This window comes from Caretta caretta, chromosome 5 (genome assembly GCF_965140235.1).
Source record: "Caretta caretta isolate rCarCar2 chromosome 5, rCarCar1.hap1, whole genome shotgun sequence".
NCBI lineage: Eukaryota > Metazoa > Chordata > Testudines > Cheloniidae > Caretta > Caretta caretta.
The window spans coordinates 37,092,933-37,111,546 of record NC_134210.1 but is presented as its reverse complement, the minus strand read 5'-3'; the positions used below and the strand labels follow the sequence as shown (position 1 = coordinate 37,111,546).

Here is an 18,614-nt window from a genome sequence, read left to right as displayed (position 1 = left end):
GCACCTGGGAGGTGTGTGTAGGGGGGAGGGTTGGAGTGTAAGGGTTCTTGTGCTTCCCCCCCACCTGGTCAAACAAGATCAGTATGCACTCTGCCCTATTAGTGTGCTTGCATCTTTGCATGTTCAACTTAATGACATAATATTTCTGGACAACACCAACAACCCAGAGCCGTGACACTTGTAAACGCATCAAGCTTGGTGCAAGGTACACATCTGTGCTGATCAAACTTCCTCCTAATGTTTGTAAACTAAGCCCAGTCAGTAAGAGGTCAGCCAGGTTTCAGCCTGGTCCCATGGATCTGATTTACAGCTATCTGCACTAATGGAGACAATTGCTAGAGAAAGTCGGAATAATTTCCTAATCAGTGTATTAAGCTTGTGTCTCTGCTTCCTATTAAAGAGAGACAAATTAGTAGGTTACTACAATGCCCAGGAATAAACAATACCAGAATTAATGGAATAACATGATTAGCAGAGATCTGTAAACAGGATGCATCCCAAAATATATTCTGCCAGGGGCTTCATTAGTTAAATGTGAATTATTTCATGAGAATGGTGCATCTGCTGTGGCAGTTACATAATCACACGCACAAGGAATTATATATTCAGGGCCCAAGTGTGCAACCCTTATTCATATTCACTCCCAGGGCAGAGGGCTGGTATAAGGGCCTCTGCATCACTTTAGATCTGCATAGGGGCTGTACAGGGGGTCGGCTGCCTGAGCAGCCATGCAGCGGTCCCTCACACCATAGAGCTGGTCTCCACACCAGCCTTCATGGGACTAGTAGAAAAGGTTAGTTTGGGTGTGGGCACAAGGTGGGACAACAGCAGGTCTGGCAAGATTGCATTTGCATCTAGGCATGTTCAGTGACCCCCATGCCCACACAAGTACTGGGGGCGCTGTGGACCAGCCCTGCATCCTGACGCCACATTGTAGAGTGTGAATGTTACCTCCCCAGTCTGCCCTCCAGCTTAAATGCTCTGGCTTTATGCAGATGACATAAGTTTCACTCAAGGATGAGCACTTCCTCACACAAGTAGTCTGATTGAAGTCAAGGGAACTATTTGCATTTATGCAAATAAGGAGTGCACAATAGGGTCACGTATCTCTGTGATATTGTATGTTTGTACAGCCTGGCTGTGCTACTCAACGTATACATACACAGCAGAAGTAGCTAGAAGGTAGCCCACAGGCTAGCAGACAGAATCTGACAAGACGGCCCTGGCAGCTGCTGCATCCCTCATCTTGAATATGGAGCTGCAGCTGACAGACTAAAAGTCTTAGCTTGATATTATCCATCTTGATTCAGCTGGTTTCTACTCATAGGAGGTCATGAGACCCAGAGAGCTCAGATGTGGCGGTTGCAACATACAAAGATTACACAGACATGATTTCCATAAAAGTTGAAGCTGGCCAGGACAATTAGTCCGGGTGGCTTCAGGCCAAGACTCAGTCAGCTTGACCAGGATCCCTGTGAAGTATGAGTGCTTCTGTACATCACCAAAATTCCATAATTAACCACCTTATGCTGGGATTCACACACTCAAAAGAAACTGTCTTTGGACTGGGATACATCAAGCACCAGATGTCCAGTGCCAAGAGAACTACTCACCACAACCCAGGTCTTCCCTAGACTGACTGAGTGCTGTAGACTGGTAAGATCAGGGGACTGGGTATCAGGAACCCTGGCTTCTATTCCCACTTTGCTCCTGTGACCAAGGCAAGTTACATTTCTGTTCCCCAACCCCACTATCTGTAAAAGAGGTATAATCATTAATGATGTTAGTAATATCTCCATCACCATAGACCACTCCACCCGCCTGCCTCTCCACAGTTCCTTGTACTGCAGGGTCATCATTTCTTCTGTCCGCACATCCAACCTGTTGCTAAATATTTTACAATAGCTATAAACCCATCCTTTCCCCTCCAGACCCACCACTAAAGCCCTTGTCAATGCCCCAGTCCTCTCATTTCGATTACTGCAGCCTTCTACCCTCTGGCCTTCCCCCGTTCCCTCTCCTACCACTCTATGTGATTCTCTCACTTTGACTCCCTGTGCTGGAATTCTTTCACCTTTGCTTATGGGCTTGAATAGTGTTCACAGCCTCTCCATGCCAGCTGCACAGAAAAATAGTACCTGTAGATCCACGTAAACGTGGATCTGTGGCCCCACCCCCAGTGCACCACAGACCCTTCCAGGCCTGCCCCCAAAGTGGCCTTCCATGCCAGACTACACCAGGCCATGCAGAGACTACTTCCATGGTGATCAGGGGGAATGGGGAGGGGTCAGGCATTCCAATGCAGCCACCCATTGGCTCCTATGCGGGCCTTCATTGGAGCAAAGGGCTTGGCAAGGAAGAGACAGAGAATATGTGGGCAACTGGGCTCTTCCAAGCACTTTGGAGTAATGTAGTCATCAAGGAAGGGAACGGAATTTTCCAAAGGAGAAAAAACAAGCAAAACATATTACAACCAAATGAAAACAAAAGTACAACTTTGTGTCTTTTAAAATAATTAGTAGTTTGTTACCTTGGAGCATCCATCCTCATTAGCATTTCCTTGCTCATATATATTACGTTCATCAATGACATGAGATGTATATCCTATGGAAGAGTGCTAAATAGCTTAACTGGGATAAAGGTTGTATACAAATGTATTATGATTCCGTACAAGTTACTCTAAAACCTTGAAGGAACAAATAGAGAGAATGACTTTTGTATGTTTTGAACCATCCTATAGAATTCTGTGACAGGGAATACAGTTCTTTATGACATTTTACAGAATAATTTTAAACATTTCTATGCCATTTTCTCTAAGGGCAGGATGTGCTACGTGTTGTCCTTTTAAATAATATCTTTATACTAAATACATTTTTGGGGTGGAAGTGGATCATTGTCTGAGAATTCTGGTTCCATTGGGCGTATTCAGACATGCAAGGCCACATTGTCAAATGCCAGTGCTTACATTGCACCTGCAACAAATGCACATGTATCCATTACACAAGCAAAACCTATGTTTAGGCACACAAATAGTTATCTATGTATTTTGGGGGTAGTTGTATACACTATTATCCTATACGCATGTGTAAGTGTGAGGCTTTCACACACATTGGTAGCCACCATTTAGAAACTGTAGCATTTGAAAATTTGGTCGGCATTGTCTATGAAATATTAAAGTGAAGAGCACAGCTCAGTGGGGATTAGAAAGCACAGTTATCTGCATTCCATTTGTGCACTGGGCAGACATTTCTCTTTCATCTAACAATATGCTGCTTGATTCCACAGAGTGCCAAAATATCCACAGCACAGTTAAAGAGCAGATCCTGACAGCACAATGCAGACTTTTTCCACACACTATATAGGTCAAATTACCTTCTTACCTTCAGGTATTTTGGTGCTACCCACAAGTGTGTCACGTAATCCCGGCCCAGAATTTTTAGCAGATACAAAGGCAAAACTATCTCTGTCAGCGTATTGAATAAAAGTCTGTAAAAACAGGCAAGTAATGAGGTGCATGCTCATTCTTGCTGTGAAAAAAAAAATTAGATTCTTGCCTTGAGTTCTAAAGAATGATTTAAAAGTAGTGCGCATTGTACAGTCCATCAATGGCAAGTCTGACTAATAGCTGGCCAAGTATTAGGACTCTGCCCGCAGATGGGGAAAGGATGCTAGCAAACAGAGTCATGTGACGTAATGTGATGACAATGTTACCCCAGAATGTGACATTCTTGTATGTACCCCAGATAGATTTTCATAGAATATCAGGGTTGGAAGGGACCTCAGGTCATCTTGTCCAACCCCCTGCTCAAAGCAGGACCAATCCCCAATTTTTGCCCTAGACCCCTAAATGGCCCCCTCACGGTTTGAACTCACAACGCTGGGTTTAACAGGCCAATGCTCAAACCACTTAAGATAGATAGGGTGACCATATTTCCCAAAGGGAAAATGGGACACCATGTGGGGCTCACCCAAACTCCCCCACACCCCTGCGGATGACCTGAGGCGCTTACACACACATGCAGGACTGACCTAAGGCCCCTTCCTCTCCCCCATGCACATGCAGGGCTGACCCAAGCGCTCACCTGAGTCCCACCCCTACCCCCCCCACACACACACACGCCCGCGCTCCCTCCCCCATCTGGAGCTGGCCAGAGCCACTCACCTGAGCCCCCTCCCGCACACGGGGCTGGCCTTAGGAAGCCCCCCATCCAGTGTGCGGGGCTGGTCCAAGCCCCCTCACATCACTGACACTGCTACTCACTCCTCCGCAAACATTCCTCCGCACCCCATTTAGGGAGCATGCCCCACTTTTTGGCAAAACTGGGCATTTATCCTATTTGCTCTCGCCAACTGATGGTTAGTCAGCAACAACAAACAGCACAAATGCCCAGTTTTTCCAAAAAAACATCAGGACGCCCAGGACAGGGCTTAAAAGAGGGACTGTCCGGGCCAAAATGGGACGTATGGTTACTAACACCAGAATCTGGCATTACTGCAGTCAGCAATTTTGTATGTTCAACCACTGCCTGCTGAAAACCAAACATCACATAGCTAGGACAATTTTAGGCCTTGAGAGGCAAGGCCAAATAACTGCATGTTTGCAGTTTTGCTGTCAGAATGGGAGGATGGGATAAGAAGGGAATGTATTGTGAGAACAGAAGAAATGTTTGGACGGCTGATCTTGGTCTTGAATGCCTCTGACACCTCTGATATGAGAGTTTTACTGTTGTTATGACTAGAAATATTGTGATAAGATATAATGAGTAGTTTTGCTGAAATTAGGAGAATTGGTGACCCATTAGGGGTTACAATGATGACCCACTAGGAATCACTACAAGTTATGTGCTTTGTTTGAAGTTAGCCATATAAGATTAGGCAAAAGAATTTGCTTTGGAGCAATCTGAGGGAGCTTTCTTTGGGCAAGGATCTGATAACTAAGTTCCCCAGCGGTTAGATAGAAAGTGGAGGCCCCTGAAGCCTGGCCGCTGAACCCTAAGACCATTCTTAACTTTAGGTAAATATAAATGTTTTTAAATGCTTTAAACCTACTGCGACAGCATGTGTGCGTGTGTGTGCACGCTGAAGATCCAATTAAAAAGTAGTGAGGTGAAAGCATTCTGGTTTGTATCAATCAATTATATATCAGACAGATGAGCTGTGCCTCCATTGACTTATTCCTGATACTGCCTGGAGAGAAACAGCTAAGTTACCACAGCTTTGGGTTCTGAAAACCCTGGGTAACATCAAAACCAGGAAGTTAGGGAATTTATTTTGCTTTGTCTTTATGGATCAAATTTCTAGAAACTGTTTTTAACTAGTACAGATCATTGTGCATACAAATAATCTGAATGTGGAACATTACACCCACAATTCGTATCTGAAAAAGATAAAGAGGAAAATTCAGCCCTGCCGCAAGTGGATGTAACTATAGAATTATGGCAGTTTATATCAGATATGAATTAGGCCCCCACTACATGCTTAATTCTCAGTAGCATTATGAAGAATTCCATGTGTGCATCAAAGCAGGGGCAGCCTTCAAACACAAGCAATGCAAGTGACTACTTGGGGCCAGCCCCTTGCAGATGTCTATGCTTATGGGTCAGCCACATTACTTATCACTTCAGAACTGGGACTGCAGGAGCAGACAGTTCATCGCCTAATTAGAGCTGACAGACCAAACTGAAAAGCTATCTGGTTCAATTCATACTGAAACCATTGTTTCACCTCCAAAATTTCTTCTCAAATGGAAAAAAAAAATCATTTCAAATTGACCTATTCAAAAGAAGCTTTTTGTTTTGTTTTTAAATGTTTCAGTCAACTCAAAAATATATTGTTTGGTTGGTTTTCATTTTGATTTGGCTGATTTGGGGTGTTTAGCACCCTTTTATGTGTTTGGCCAAAATTTGAATTCAACGTGCAGAAAACAAAACAAAATATTTTGAAACAAAATAGTTGAAATGAAACATTTCATAACAAAATATTTGCACTTTCTTTAAGTCCCCCCACCACAGATTTTTCTACTACTTTTTTTCCTAAAACTATTAATCAAATTTGACGCAAATTCACAAATAGTTTCAGAGTCCCAAAAAATGCATTTTTGATTAAAAAATCTGGTGAAAAAATTTCTTCATCAAGTTCTACATTTGATCTCCCACTCTGGAAGACAGACCAAAGTCAGAGACAACTTTGCCCACCATCAGGCTGGGTCCCAACTCTTGCTCGCATAGGCACCGACTCCGTGGATGCTCCGGGGCTGGGAAAAAACACCTCATGGATCAGCTCCTTCCCCTAACTCCCAGTGCCTCCCACCCGCTGTGATCAGCTGTTCAGCGGCATTCAGGAGGCGCTGGGGGAGAGGAGGAGGAGTGAGGACAGGAAGAGGCAGGGAAGGGGGAAGGAAGGAGCAGGGCAGGGGTGGAGTGGGAGGCGGGGCCTGGGGCAGAGCAGGGGCGTTGAGCATCTCCCGGGAACTGGGGAAGTCAGTGCCTATGCTTGCTCGGCACCCCACAAATTCTCAAGGCGCTCCTGCACTGAAGGAAGATGAGACAACCATGGATTGCTTTGCGCACAGTGCTTCCCTCTTACTAAGTGCAACATGGAAGTCTTTCTTTTTAGCAAATACCATTCTGTTCCTGTTCCAAGCTGTGCTATGCAAGCTAAACAAAGGTACAAAGGTCTGGCTTGGCCTGCCAAAAGAGGATTTTCACAAAGGATAATACACAGATGGCAATTAAACATCACGGCAGGTTCTGCACCTGGCAAAATTACAGCACTGAAAGTGACTGAATGTGTTGCTTTGTAGCCTGTGCTTTCCCTATTCCGTGTTAGTCAGCATAGTCTAGTTGAACTTTAACTAGGGCAGATCACTTGTTCCTAAATATACACAAACCTTCAGTAAAGAAATATACCACTGCTCTGGAAACCTGACAATGTTTTCAAGATAGAAACATTAGTCTGTGGAAGCTTTTTAGCTTCATGGTTTTGGGTATTAAGAGAAGAGCTGCCAAAGGAGATAAAACACTAGTTCAGCAGTTAAGATATTTTAGTTGTAGGCATCTGTTTGGCATAAAATCTGCTGTGAAATATGATTCCATGGCAAGAAGTTGTCTATAATAGATTGCCTGGCTGGAATAACACGGTAGCCTAATGGAGAACATTTAATTCTCTTTCATTAAAGAGGATTCAGAAATGAAAATAGAAAAATATTATACAAGGAAATCAGCCATGAAAAAGAATGTACATTAGCTTTTGAAAATACCATCTGGAAGATGAAGAAAAAAATTTCAACATAGGATTTGTAAGAATGAAATTAACAATAAATGATTACACTAGAACTGTTTTTAATGAGCACTTCACATAGTGTAAAAATCTTGTCTGCATGTTAAACAAACATGGGCCCCAATTCTGCAGATAGATTAATTCAAGCAGACTCCTGCATCCACACAGATCCCTGTTAACCTTAACGGGGATGAGGCTGCAGACTTCTCTTTGCAGGATCAGGGACATGGTTTTCTCTAGCTTTTCAATGCCATGGGCCAGATCCTGATCTCAGTTATAACAGTGTAAATGTGATGTCAATTCAGTGCAGCTGAGGCCCACTTACACGTGTAAGCAACTTTATGCAGGCGAATAGTCTCACTGAATATAATGAGACTATTTATGAGGGTAGAGTTACCACTGTGCATAAGTATTTGCAGGATCAGTCTGGCTCTTAGAGTGTCCGGCAATTAACCCCATCAATGTATCATCTTCCATCTCATGGACCAGCTTTCACACAATGCATCTTAGAACATAAAGATCATCTGAGTTCTGAGAGAGGAAGCAAAGCAAATGTAAGTTGCTGGTCTGATTCAGGTTGCCTACATACAAAGCAATTCAAAACTGTGGGGGAGAAAATATTCTCCATCCTCTTTAAAGGAGACTCTGAAATGCTACATAAAATAAAATAAAAGTTATCCAGCTGTCACAGGCTTCTTTAAAAATATTTTAAGAAAAAATGTTTTTCACCTATGCAACAGCGGTAAACCCTTTAAACATTAAAAACAATTCTATTCATAAAGCATTCGTTATTTCCCTCTCCAACCCAAAAGCAAGATTTCATTGATGCCGGCCAACTCTTATTTTATCAGCTCGTTCATATTCAAGGAGGAGGCACAGACAGCCAAGATCAGTGTTCTTAGCGTAATGGTAGCAATGCCATTTCGGTCTATCGCTCAGCTTGTTTATGCAACAAAAATAATTACTCTACAATCCTGCCAGTGGTTTGGCAGCTATAGTGTTGGTTTATGGTAATGTGCAGCATGAAAGGCTGAAAAGGAGGGAGTTTAATGCAGAACTGAGTCAGACCAGCATTAGACACGTTAAGGTGGATTTTCCTCATATTTGAGTTATTAGATTTTATATAGGAATAAGGCAATCTGCTGTGAGCACTGAACTGGAGACACACAAAGTTGAACAAGAAAGACCTTCACACAGCCATAAGTACTCTGAGAAACAAGCAGGATTCCTGCCCTCCAACCCTTTGTCACCTCACAATGCAAATAGATTAAGGCAAAAAATCAACATCTACCTACATGCACATGCCCACTAGCGATTGTTGGTTCCTAGGCCTTAGGAGAATACAAACCATAAAATAATAATAAATAATAGATCAGGCAGACATCTTAGTTTAGAGAGGTGACAATAAATAATAGGTGATCTATGACAGAGAGGCATATGCTACTATAAAGTAAGATAGAAACGGTCAGTGAGGTGCTCCCATTTACTGTCTCTCCTAGTATAAGAACAAGGTTACACGTGATGACATTAGATGGCAATACTTCTAAAACTAATAAAAAATACTTTAAACAAAGCATAACTGAACTAGAGAGATTCATTACAACACATTATAGAATCACAGAATCATAGGACTGGAAGGGACCTTGAGCGGTCATCTAGTCCAGTCCCCTGCACTCATGGCAGGACTAAGTACTATCGAGACCATCTCTGACAGGTGTTTGTCTAACCTGTTCTTAAAATCTCCAATGATGGAGATTCCACAACCTCCCTAGGCAATTTATTCCAGTGCTTAACCACTCTGACAGTTAGGAAGTTTTTCCTAATGTCCAATCTAAACCTCCCTTGCTGCAGTTTAAGCCCATTGCTTCTTCTCCTATCCTCAGAGGTTAAGAAGAACAATTCTTCTCACTCCTGCTTGTAACAACCTTTTATGTACTCGAAAACTGTTATCATGTCCCCTCTCAGTCTTCTCTTTTCCAGACTAAAGATACCCAATTTTTTCAATTTTCCCTCATAGAACATGTTTTCTAGACCTTTAATCATTTTTGTTGCTCTTCTTTGAGCTTTCTCTAATTTGTCCACATCTTTCCTGAAATGTGGTGCCCAGAACTAGACACAATACTCTAGCTGAGGCCTAATCCGTGGAAAAGAGCGAAGCGGGATTTTAAAAAGGAGTTATTTAGGTGAACAACAATATAATTTACAGATACAATAGCTAAGAGAAACATTTATAAAGGATATCAATCCATGATCTTCAGGACACAACTGACACTAACTGCATAGGGCTAGGAAGAAATTTAGGCCATTCATTTGTTATTATACAGCAAGCATGGACTTTTAAGACTGCCTCTGAAAAATCCAGTCCTGGCCACTGTTGGAGGCAGACAACCTAACTAGATTGGCCATTGGTTTGCTCTTGTATGGCAATTCCTATGCTCCTCATTCTCATTTTTTCCCTGGATAAGATATTAAGAAAGTCCTTTTTTCCCCTTTTTGTAGCTATACACGATTAGCCATGTATGCTCTTCCTGAAGGCTATATTAGAGAGCAACTGTCTGAACAGAGCCAGGGAGTAATTTTAGCAGTGCAATTGCCACAGAAGAAAATCATCCCTTTCTTCTACTATTCGGGATTGGGAGGTGATTACAAGGAGACTGAGGTAGGAAGCAAGAGTTCATTTAAAGCCAGAAGGCAGATGCATCAGTTAGTCAGTAGCCCCAGGATTTTTAAGAGCTGGTCAGCAAGGCAGCAAACAATTAAGTTTCATTTGTCCAGGCCAATATTTTGCAGTCCTGAGCTGCCAGACAAATAAGATTTTGCCTCAGTTGGCAAGAAAATGTATTCTTGCACACATAATGGAAATGCTCACCTAACTGAAAAGACACAACAGGTGGGTAGCCAGTTTACCAGCTGCCATCTGACATCAGTGCTTTCTTTTGAAGCTAGCTACATATCACCCCCCCTCCCCAAACCACCGATAGATAGGAAAAATCTGCCCAGGAAAAGAGAAATAGCAAGTATGTAAGAAGGGATGAATTAGGCCACTATAAAGAGAACGGTGTAACTTTCCTGAACACTGCAGAAAAGGAAAAAACACAGCAAGGACAAGTAGCTTCCTTTGCAATTTTCAATTATATTTAAGCTGGATTTACAGCTGGAGATTTGTTCTAGCCTGGAACAATAATTTCTACAGTAATACTTAATGTGAGCTACTGGTTTGTCTTCAGTGAAAAAAAAAGGTGGATTTTTTACAGTGAGATAACTAATGGGTGATAGGTTCAACTGTAAAATCTTCAATGGAGACAAGACACCCATAGTTTTTACCATGATCAACTAAGTGGGGTCAGCAGCACTAATCCTCCTGCCTGTGGTTGGCCTTTTCTTAGTTAATCTCATGGTAAAACTACAGTACCTCGTCTCTACTACATTTTTATAGTGTGATAGCTAACGTGCATTATCAGGTTTCAGAGGAACAGCCGTGTTAGTCTGTATTCGCAAAAAGAAAAGGAGTACTTGTGGCACCTTAGAGACTAACCAATTTATTTGAGCATGAGCTTTCGTGAGCCACAGCTCACTTCATCAGATGTTTACCGTGGAAACTGCAGCAGACTTTATATACACACAGAAATCATGAAACAATACCTCCTCCCACCCCACTGTCCTGCTGGTAATAGCTTATCTAAAGTGATCAACAGGTGGGCCATTTCCAGCACAAATCCAGGTTTTCTCACCCTCCACCCCCCCACACAAATTCACTCTCCTGCTGGTGCTAGCCCATCCAAAGTGACAACTCTTTACATAATCAAGTCGGCCTGTTTCCTCTTGTTTTTTCCTACCCCCCCCCCCCCCCAGATGTTCTGGTTTAACTTGGATTTAAACCTGGAGAGTGGTCAGTTTAGATGAGCTATTACCAGCAGGAGAGTGAGTTTGTGTGTGTATGGGGGTGGGGGGATGTGAGAAAACCTTGATCTATGCAGGAAATAGCCCGACTTGATTATGTAAAGAGTTGTCACTTTGGATGGGCTAGCACCAGCAGGAGAGTGAATTTGTGTGGGGGGGTGGAGGGTGAGAAAACCTGGATTTGTGCTGGAAATGGCCCACCTGTTGATCACTTTAGATAAGCTATTACCAGCAGGACAGTGGGGTGGGAGGAGGTATTGTTTCATGATTTCTGTGTGTATATAAAGTCTGCTGCAGTTTCCACGGTAAACATCTGATGAAGTGAGCTGTGGCTCACGAAAGCTCATGCTCAAATAAATTGGTTAGTCTCTAAGGTGCCACAAGTACTCCTTTTCTTTTAACGTGCATTAGTTATCCCCCACAGTTTAAAAAAAAAAACAAAAAAAACCACCTTTAATCGGTGAAAACAAAAAGGTACGTCTACGCTACAGCAACACAGCTGCAGCTACACCACTGTAGCACCATGACATAGATGTTCCCTACATCAATGGAAGGATTTTTTCAGTTGATGTAGTTAACCCATCTCTCCGAGAAGTCAATGGAAAACTCCTTCCTCAACCTAGCCACATCTCCACCAGGGGTTAGGGTAACCTAACTACAGTGCTCAGGGCACAGAACTTTTCACAGGCCTGAATGATACAGCTCGGTCAACCTCAGTTTTAGGTGTAGAGCATGCCAAAGCCTTAGGGTGAGGTGAGATGGGGTGGGAAAGACAGGTCTAAGGAACCGAGAAACCAGATAAACAACATAGGCTCACATCAAAAGATGAATCTGTCATTTATTCATTATGTAAATGACACTGTCTGAAAGAGAAAAAATGTCAAGATCAAAGCAAAATGTGCAAGGGAAAATGAATGCTTGCACTGTACATGATTAATTATAAATCCTCCTGAAGTCTGGTGATGTGACCCATGTGCTGACCCAAGTAATTAAATCAAGTTTTTTCCTGACTAGAAGGGAAACTGAGAATAAACTTACTGTTTCAACCACAAAAATATGTTGCTACATCACAGGGAGAGTTGGATTAAAACCCTGAGCTTCTACCTTCAACTAGGATGAAATTCACCCGAGTGCAGAGGGTTTCTCCACCAGTAAGATGCCACTCAAGCCTAATCTTAAGGACACGTGTGGGGCTGATGGCTTAGCATAGGCCTGCAAAAGTAGGATGAATTTCAGCCCCACAGTGAGACATCAAGGAGTGACAAAAGGAGGTTGTATTTTTCACTCCTTTCCTACCCAGCTTGAATGAAGAAACACTGTCCTGAGAGAAGGAGTGTGCTGATGACAGGGTGTACTTGACTAACTTTATCATTCAGATTTTGGTTTCTCAACTATCTAAGAATAGTCATTCTTTAAAGACGAGGGAAACACACACAAGTATGCAATCAAACCTGTTTGTTTTTACCAGTTTTCAGGTGTATGGTATTTAGAATATACACACATGAGAAACAGCAGGGCACACAACTGACTGTTTTCACTAAGAGGGTGGTGAAACACTGGAATGCGTTACCTAGGGAGGTGGTAGAATCTCCTTCCTTAGAGGTTTTTAAGGTCAGGCTTGACAAAGCCCTGGCTGGGATGATTTAACTGGGAATTGGCCCTGCTTCGAGCAGGGGGTTGGACTAGATGACCTTCTGGGGTCCCTTCCAACCCTTATATTCTATGATTCTATGATTCTATGACTGAGCAGTCACGAGACAAATCTGCACATTTTCTTCTCAGAAGTCAATACCTAGGCCTATAGCAACATTAACAAATCAGAGCGTATGTGCAACGAACTTCAGCTGAGTGCAAGATCCTCACCCTTCCAGCTCTGCACAGCATTCATTGTCCCAACCTGCATTGCTGCTCACTTCCTCATGCCTGATGCTCTATTTAGTCATAAATTCCACTTTTATATCTGTCACTCACTCTCAAGTGAATTCATCATTCTCCTCAGGTGAGCCTTCTCCAAGGCCCCCAAAGTTTGGGGCCATGTTCCCTATTCCAGGAGCCAAGTGACCACTCTTCTCTCTTTCTCCAGCTGCCACCAATTCCCCCACCTCCATTACCACTGTTATCCTCAATCCACCTCTATCTTGGGGAATATACAAAGTTTAAAACAATCACATACAGTAAATTGGCTAAATAGTCTAACCAATAAACAGAATGACTTCCCACCGTGTACCTACTCCTCCATCACCTACCACCGAGTAACCTCCACTGTTACTAAAGTGCCAGGCTGAACAGCTGCATCTTGCATCATGTACTAAAGATCATCAAAGTCCAGCTGTGGTGAATCATCAGAGGGAATGAATTCTTTCTCCCCCATTACAAAAAAAAAAAAGAAAAGGAGTACTTGTGGCACCTTAGAGACTAACGAATTTATTTGAGCATGAGCTTTCGTGAGCTACAGCTCACTTCATCGGATGCATACCGTGGAAACTGCAGCAGACATTATATACACACAGAGATCATAAAACAATACCTCCTCCCACCCCACTGTCCTGCTGGTAATAGCTTATCTAAAGTGGTCATCAAGTTGGGCCCTTTCCAGCACAAATCCAGGTTTTCTCACCCTCCACCCCCCCACACACAAAATTACTCCTGCTCACTAAAAAAAAAAAATCACACCGCCCTGCACAGTGGCAGGCCAGTGAACTTCAGCAAGCCAGCGAGAGGATTCCTAAGGCACTCCAACATTAAACTATGAAAAACAGGTGGTGAGGGATCTTCATATTACGCTCAGGTGTCTGCTGCTGATGTGGAGCCCAGCTGCTAGTGCTGGACACCATGCGTGGTCACCAATATTTAGAAAACTTTGACAAGATGTCCCCAAATAAACTGGAATCTGGGGAACCACCAGAAAACTGTATGTGCTGAATGTTAAAACTCCTGTTCTATAGTAGAATTTATAAGCATGAAGCAAGTCTCACAACCCCTGTTGTGAGGTCAGTATTATTTCAGATATGGAGCCTAAAATTCAGAGATTAAAGAGCTTTTCTAAAGCCACAGAGAGTCAGTGTCAGAGGTGGGATCAGAACAAGTCCCATGAGCTCACTCTTGTATTTAGCCCACCAGACGAGGCTGCCACAGGGGTGAAGGAATGCCTGTGCACATTTTGTGTAGTATTTGGTGGTAATTTATAGTTGGAGCAGGGCAAAGTTAGAGAAAAGGCACCAGCTGAATAGAGACGGGAAAAGTAAACATGGCTGAGCAAAAGTACACATCGTGAGAAAGCTTTACATTGTAATGACTCCAGAACAGACAGGGAAAGAAAGACCCAGACCTTAGACTGCACTGCCCAAAAATCTATGTTAGTGGCTATGAATTTCAATGCATAGAGGGAATCAAAGCTGTGGCTCCCTGCACAAATGAAGGATGAGAAGTCATGAAGTCTTCTTTTGTTATTGTGCATGTGCTGTTATATTTCACACAGTTTCCACATATCTTGGCTTAAATGTGCAATCTGGCTGAGTTATGTTTGCTCCTCCATCACTTTGCATTTGTGTCATTCCCCTTCCCCACCAGTGTTCTCAGTTAAGCCAGAAAACGAAGCTATCAGGTCAAACCATCAGTGAATGTTCATACTTTAAAAAATTATACGGAGCCAAATGCCTCACTAGTGAAATCAATAGAGTAACACCAGGGACATAATGTGGCCCGATTTGTGCATTTAGGTCTTTGTATTCCAATTCATGTGCTCCTGAAACATTTGGCCTATAAAGTTAAGGCACTGAAAGGTTGGCTCAGAACTGCAGGGACATAGTTGACTTAAGTCAGGAGAAGAAGGCTCCCCTCTCTGTGTCCGTCTGCCCTCCTTTTCTTCCCTTCTTCTCACCCAAAGTCACTCCAGGTCTGTGGTCTGGATTTCTTTCCTGTATTAGCTCCTGGTCCTCATCGTGCCTTTGGAGTGTTTGATCTCTTAACCTTAACACGGCATTTAATTTCCACGGTGAAATTTAAGGAGCGCAGTGGGCGATCTGGAGGTAATCAGCTTGTGCAGCTGGTACTCAGCATACAGACCCAGCAAGTAGAGGGTCATGGAAATTTCAAGGTGTCTGGGAAACCTCTTCAATAGGACAGGATGCATTTCAGTGAAATATGAATAAACACTTTATAACAGGGAAAGAGAGGCAGGTCCCTTGTGTTTTCCCAAAACAGTCAGAGGAGACAATCCAGGAGATGAGGGAGGTTATGAAACAGAAGCAGAAATTGATGGTCTGCAGAATAGCGGGAGAGTGAACTCTAGCAGTGGGAGGCTGGCAGTGCAGGTGGCAGAAAAAAATCTTTCAGTTCTTGCAGCCCTACATGCAATACAACTCCGTAGAAAGATAAGGTGAAACATGAGACAAAGCCTGAAGGTCACCCCTATCCTCAAACAACTCACTGCTCAAATTAGGAGCAAGTTCAAAACTGCTAGTTTATTTAAAAAATCACTCCCTGGACTTGGTTAATCCTACCGCTACTTCCCACCCCCTGATGTTGAAATAGGCACAGCCCCATCCCTCCATACAATTCTGTCTGATGTCAGAGCCTTCTCTTCTGCATCGCCTGTCAACATAGCCTTCTCTTCTTGCATCTCTGTGTATCACTGCCATTCTGTCCCCTTTCACATCTTGGCTGAAAATGTACCTTTTCTCCTTCACCTACATTTCCTAATTTTCATCCTTTCTGCTATAAAAGTTTAGCTGTACAGTAACTCCTTGCTTAATGTTGTAGTTATGTTCCTAAAAAAATGTGACTTTAAGTGAAACAATGTTAAGCGAATCCGATTTCACCATAAGAATTAAATGTAAATGGGGGAAGTTAGGTTCCAGGGAAATTTTTTTCACCAGACAAAATATATTATATATATATATATACACACATATATATATATATATATATACACACACACACATACAGTATATACACAGTTTTAAACAAACAATTTAATACTGTACAAGCAATGATGATTGTGAAGCTTGGTTGAGGTGGTGAAGTCAAAGGGTGGGATATTTCCCAGGGAATGCCTTACTGCTAAATGATGAACTAGCAATTGGCTGAGCCCTCAAGGGTTAACTCGTTGTTAACGTAGCCTCACACTCTACAAGGCAGCACAAATGGAGGGAGGGGAGACAGCATGGTAGACAGAGACAAAGACACACACCGTGTGCGTATGAGAGAGATATGTCCATTGCTCCTTTAAGTACTCTGACCCCACTCTAAGTACACTGCCTTTTTAAGTAGATCAGCAAGCTGAGATGGCAGCTGCTTCCAGGAAGCTCCCTCCGTCCTGAGCCCTGTCGTGTGTCCCCCTGCTCTATGAAGATGGGAGTAAGCAGGGTGCAAGGGAAGGGGGTGGGGAACACCCTGCCATTAGTCCCCCTTTTCCCCACCCCCACCCCACACAGCAAGCAGGAGGCTCTGGGGAGCAGCTCCAAGAGGGCAGGAGCAGCACATGGCAGTGGGGGGAGGGACAGCTGAACTGCCGGCGGGCAATTGATAGCCTGCTGGGCAGCTGCCACACAGGAAACTTAGGGGAATGGGGAGCTGATAGAGGGGCTGCCGGTCCACCCTGGTTCCAAGCTCCCACCAGCTAGCTGCAACGGGCTGCTCTTCCTGCAAACAGTGGACAAAGCAGGCGGCTGCCAAATGATGTTATAAGGGAGCATTGCGCAACTTTAAAACGAGCATGTTCTCTAATTGATTAGCAACGTAACAACGAAACAACGTTAACCAGGATGACTTTAAGTGAGGGGTTACTGTATTATTGTTGAGATATAGTTTGTATGAAACTGCACACAAAAAATATTACATCTTATTCTTGTCCAAAAAAAGGGTTGGGCTCACGCTAGATGTTAAATCGACACATCTGCTCTCAGTTATGCAGTATTATTTGCAACTGACACTAGTGTAATCTAGTCCCATTTCAACTCCTGACAATGCCAGTGCTAGAGGGAGATGCACCTCTTTGGAACAGGATGACACTAGCTAGTCAATTCCACTGAAAGAGCAGGTTAATACAAATGGATAAGTTCAGCAGGGAAATTGACCAATCATTTCTAATGAACAGTTATTAGTTCTGCTTAAAGAAGTCCCCTCCTCCCTGAACTTAATACCCAGGGCCTCAACAGGTTCCCTCAATAGTATCACTAAAGTGCACCCCTTGTTGTGTGTCCAAATGGCAACCCATGGTTTATGGCTTGGTCCTCTCCCTCCTTGGTTATTGCAACCTCCTCCCTGACCTCATCAGCTCCCACTGCTTTCCTCCTTTCCCCTAACTCTACTCAAATGTAAAATATGCCTTAACCACAGCTCCAAACATCTCTCTCTCATACACATACCCCTCTGTATCCTTAAATCCCATCAGTCTCTCTCTCACTTTCCACAGAACATTCAAGCTCCTTGCTCTTGCCTTCAAAACTGTGCACAGCTCTGCTCCAGTCTACATCTCCATCCTTGTTTCCATATACTCACAGTTCTAGGGCTCTGAGCTCTGTCAAGTCTCCTTTTCCCTGAGATTCTTTGTCACCTATCCCACCTACCTCTTCAGTTTTATTCATGCTGCTGGCTACATTTGTAGCAGCTTCCATCTGTCTTTGTACCAAACTTCCTCCCTCTCCTCCAAATTGGTCCTTAAAACCACTTCTCGTTTCACCCTCCATCACTGATTTGCTATGTTCATCTCTCATTCCATTCTTGTGTCCCATTCTTCGGGCTGTATGTATTGCACCTAGTCAATTTAGACAAAGATCATTAGGGTGCAGGCCTATCTAAGCTCTCTCTCTCTCTCTCTCTCTCTCTGGGTTTGGTTTTAATGGGGGAGAGGGGAATTGTAGAATTTATTTTGAAAGATGATTTTTATGCTTACAAAATATTTCACCATAATTTGACATAAAACACAACTTGTTTAAAATGACTAATACCAGACAGGGTCAAGCACAGCATCACCAAATACAGCAGCCATGCATAGGGTAATGTGGAATATTTATGACAATATAGTCAAGAGAGATGGATATGGGATATCTTTGCCAGTATTATAATCCATGTGCTTTTGGAAGGTGCTTGTCAACCTTTGTCAATATATACAAGACACATTCAGGAACGGAATTACAGGTGGGATGCTGCATTTCCAAAATTGCCTGCTTGTATATCTGTGCAATGAACTATGTCCATAATTATCTTCACTCTGAACAATGCACCAGGATTAAGATTTTTTAAAAATGAGCCCAACTTTAGGCTTCTGTCCATTCCTCCAATTGGCTGTCCAACCTCTTGACAGATGCAAGGAGACACGACAAAGTCAGTCCATCGGTGGTGCTTAGCAATGGTATGGGAAAAGAGCCTGATGTGAAAGTAGCAAGCTTTCCCACAGTGGCCACAGGTCTGCTCACCAGATAGAGGCTGAAGCA

At 43.1% G+C, this 18,614-nt stretch overlaps 2 long non-coding RNA genes across 2 annotated transcripts in view; one reads left to right on the top strand and one right to left on the bottom strand.

Annotated features, from left to right (window-relative positions):
* LOC142071997 (uncharacterized) overlaps positions 1-18,614 on the bottom strand; it is a 103,921-nt gene that overhangs the window by 4,730 nt on the left and 80,577 nt on the right. The window lies entirely within an intron of this gene.
* Positions 1-18,614, top strand: part of LOC125636916 (uncharacterized) — a 269,774-nt gene that overhangs the window by 211,975 nt on the left and 39,185 nt on the right. The window lies entirely within an intron of this gene.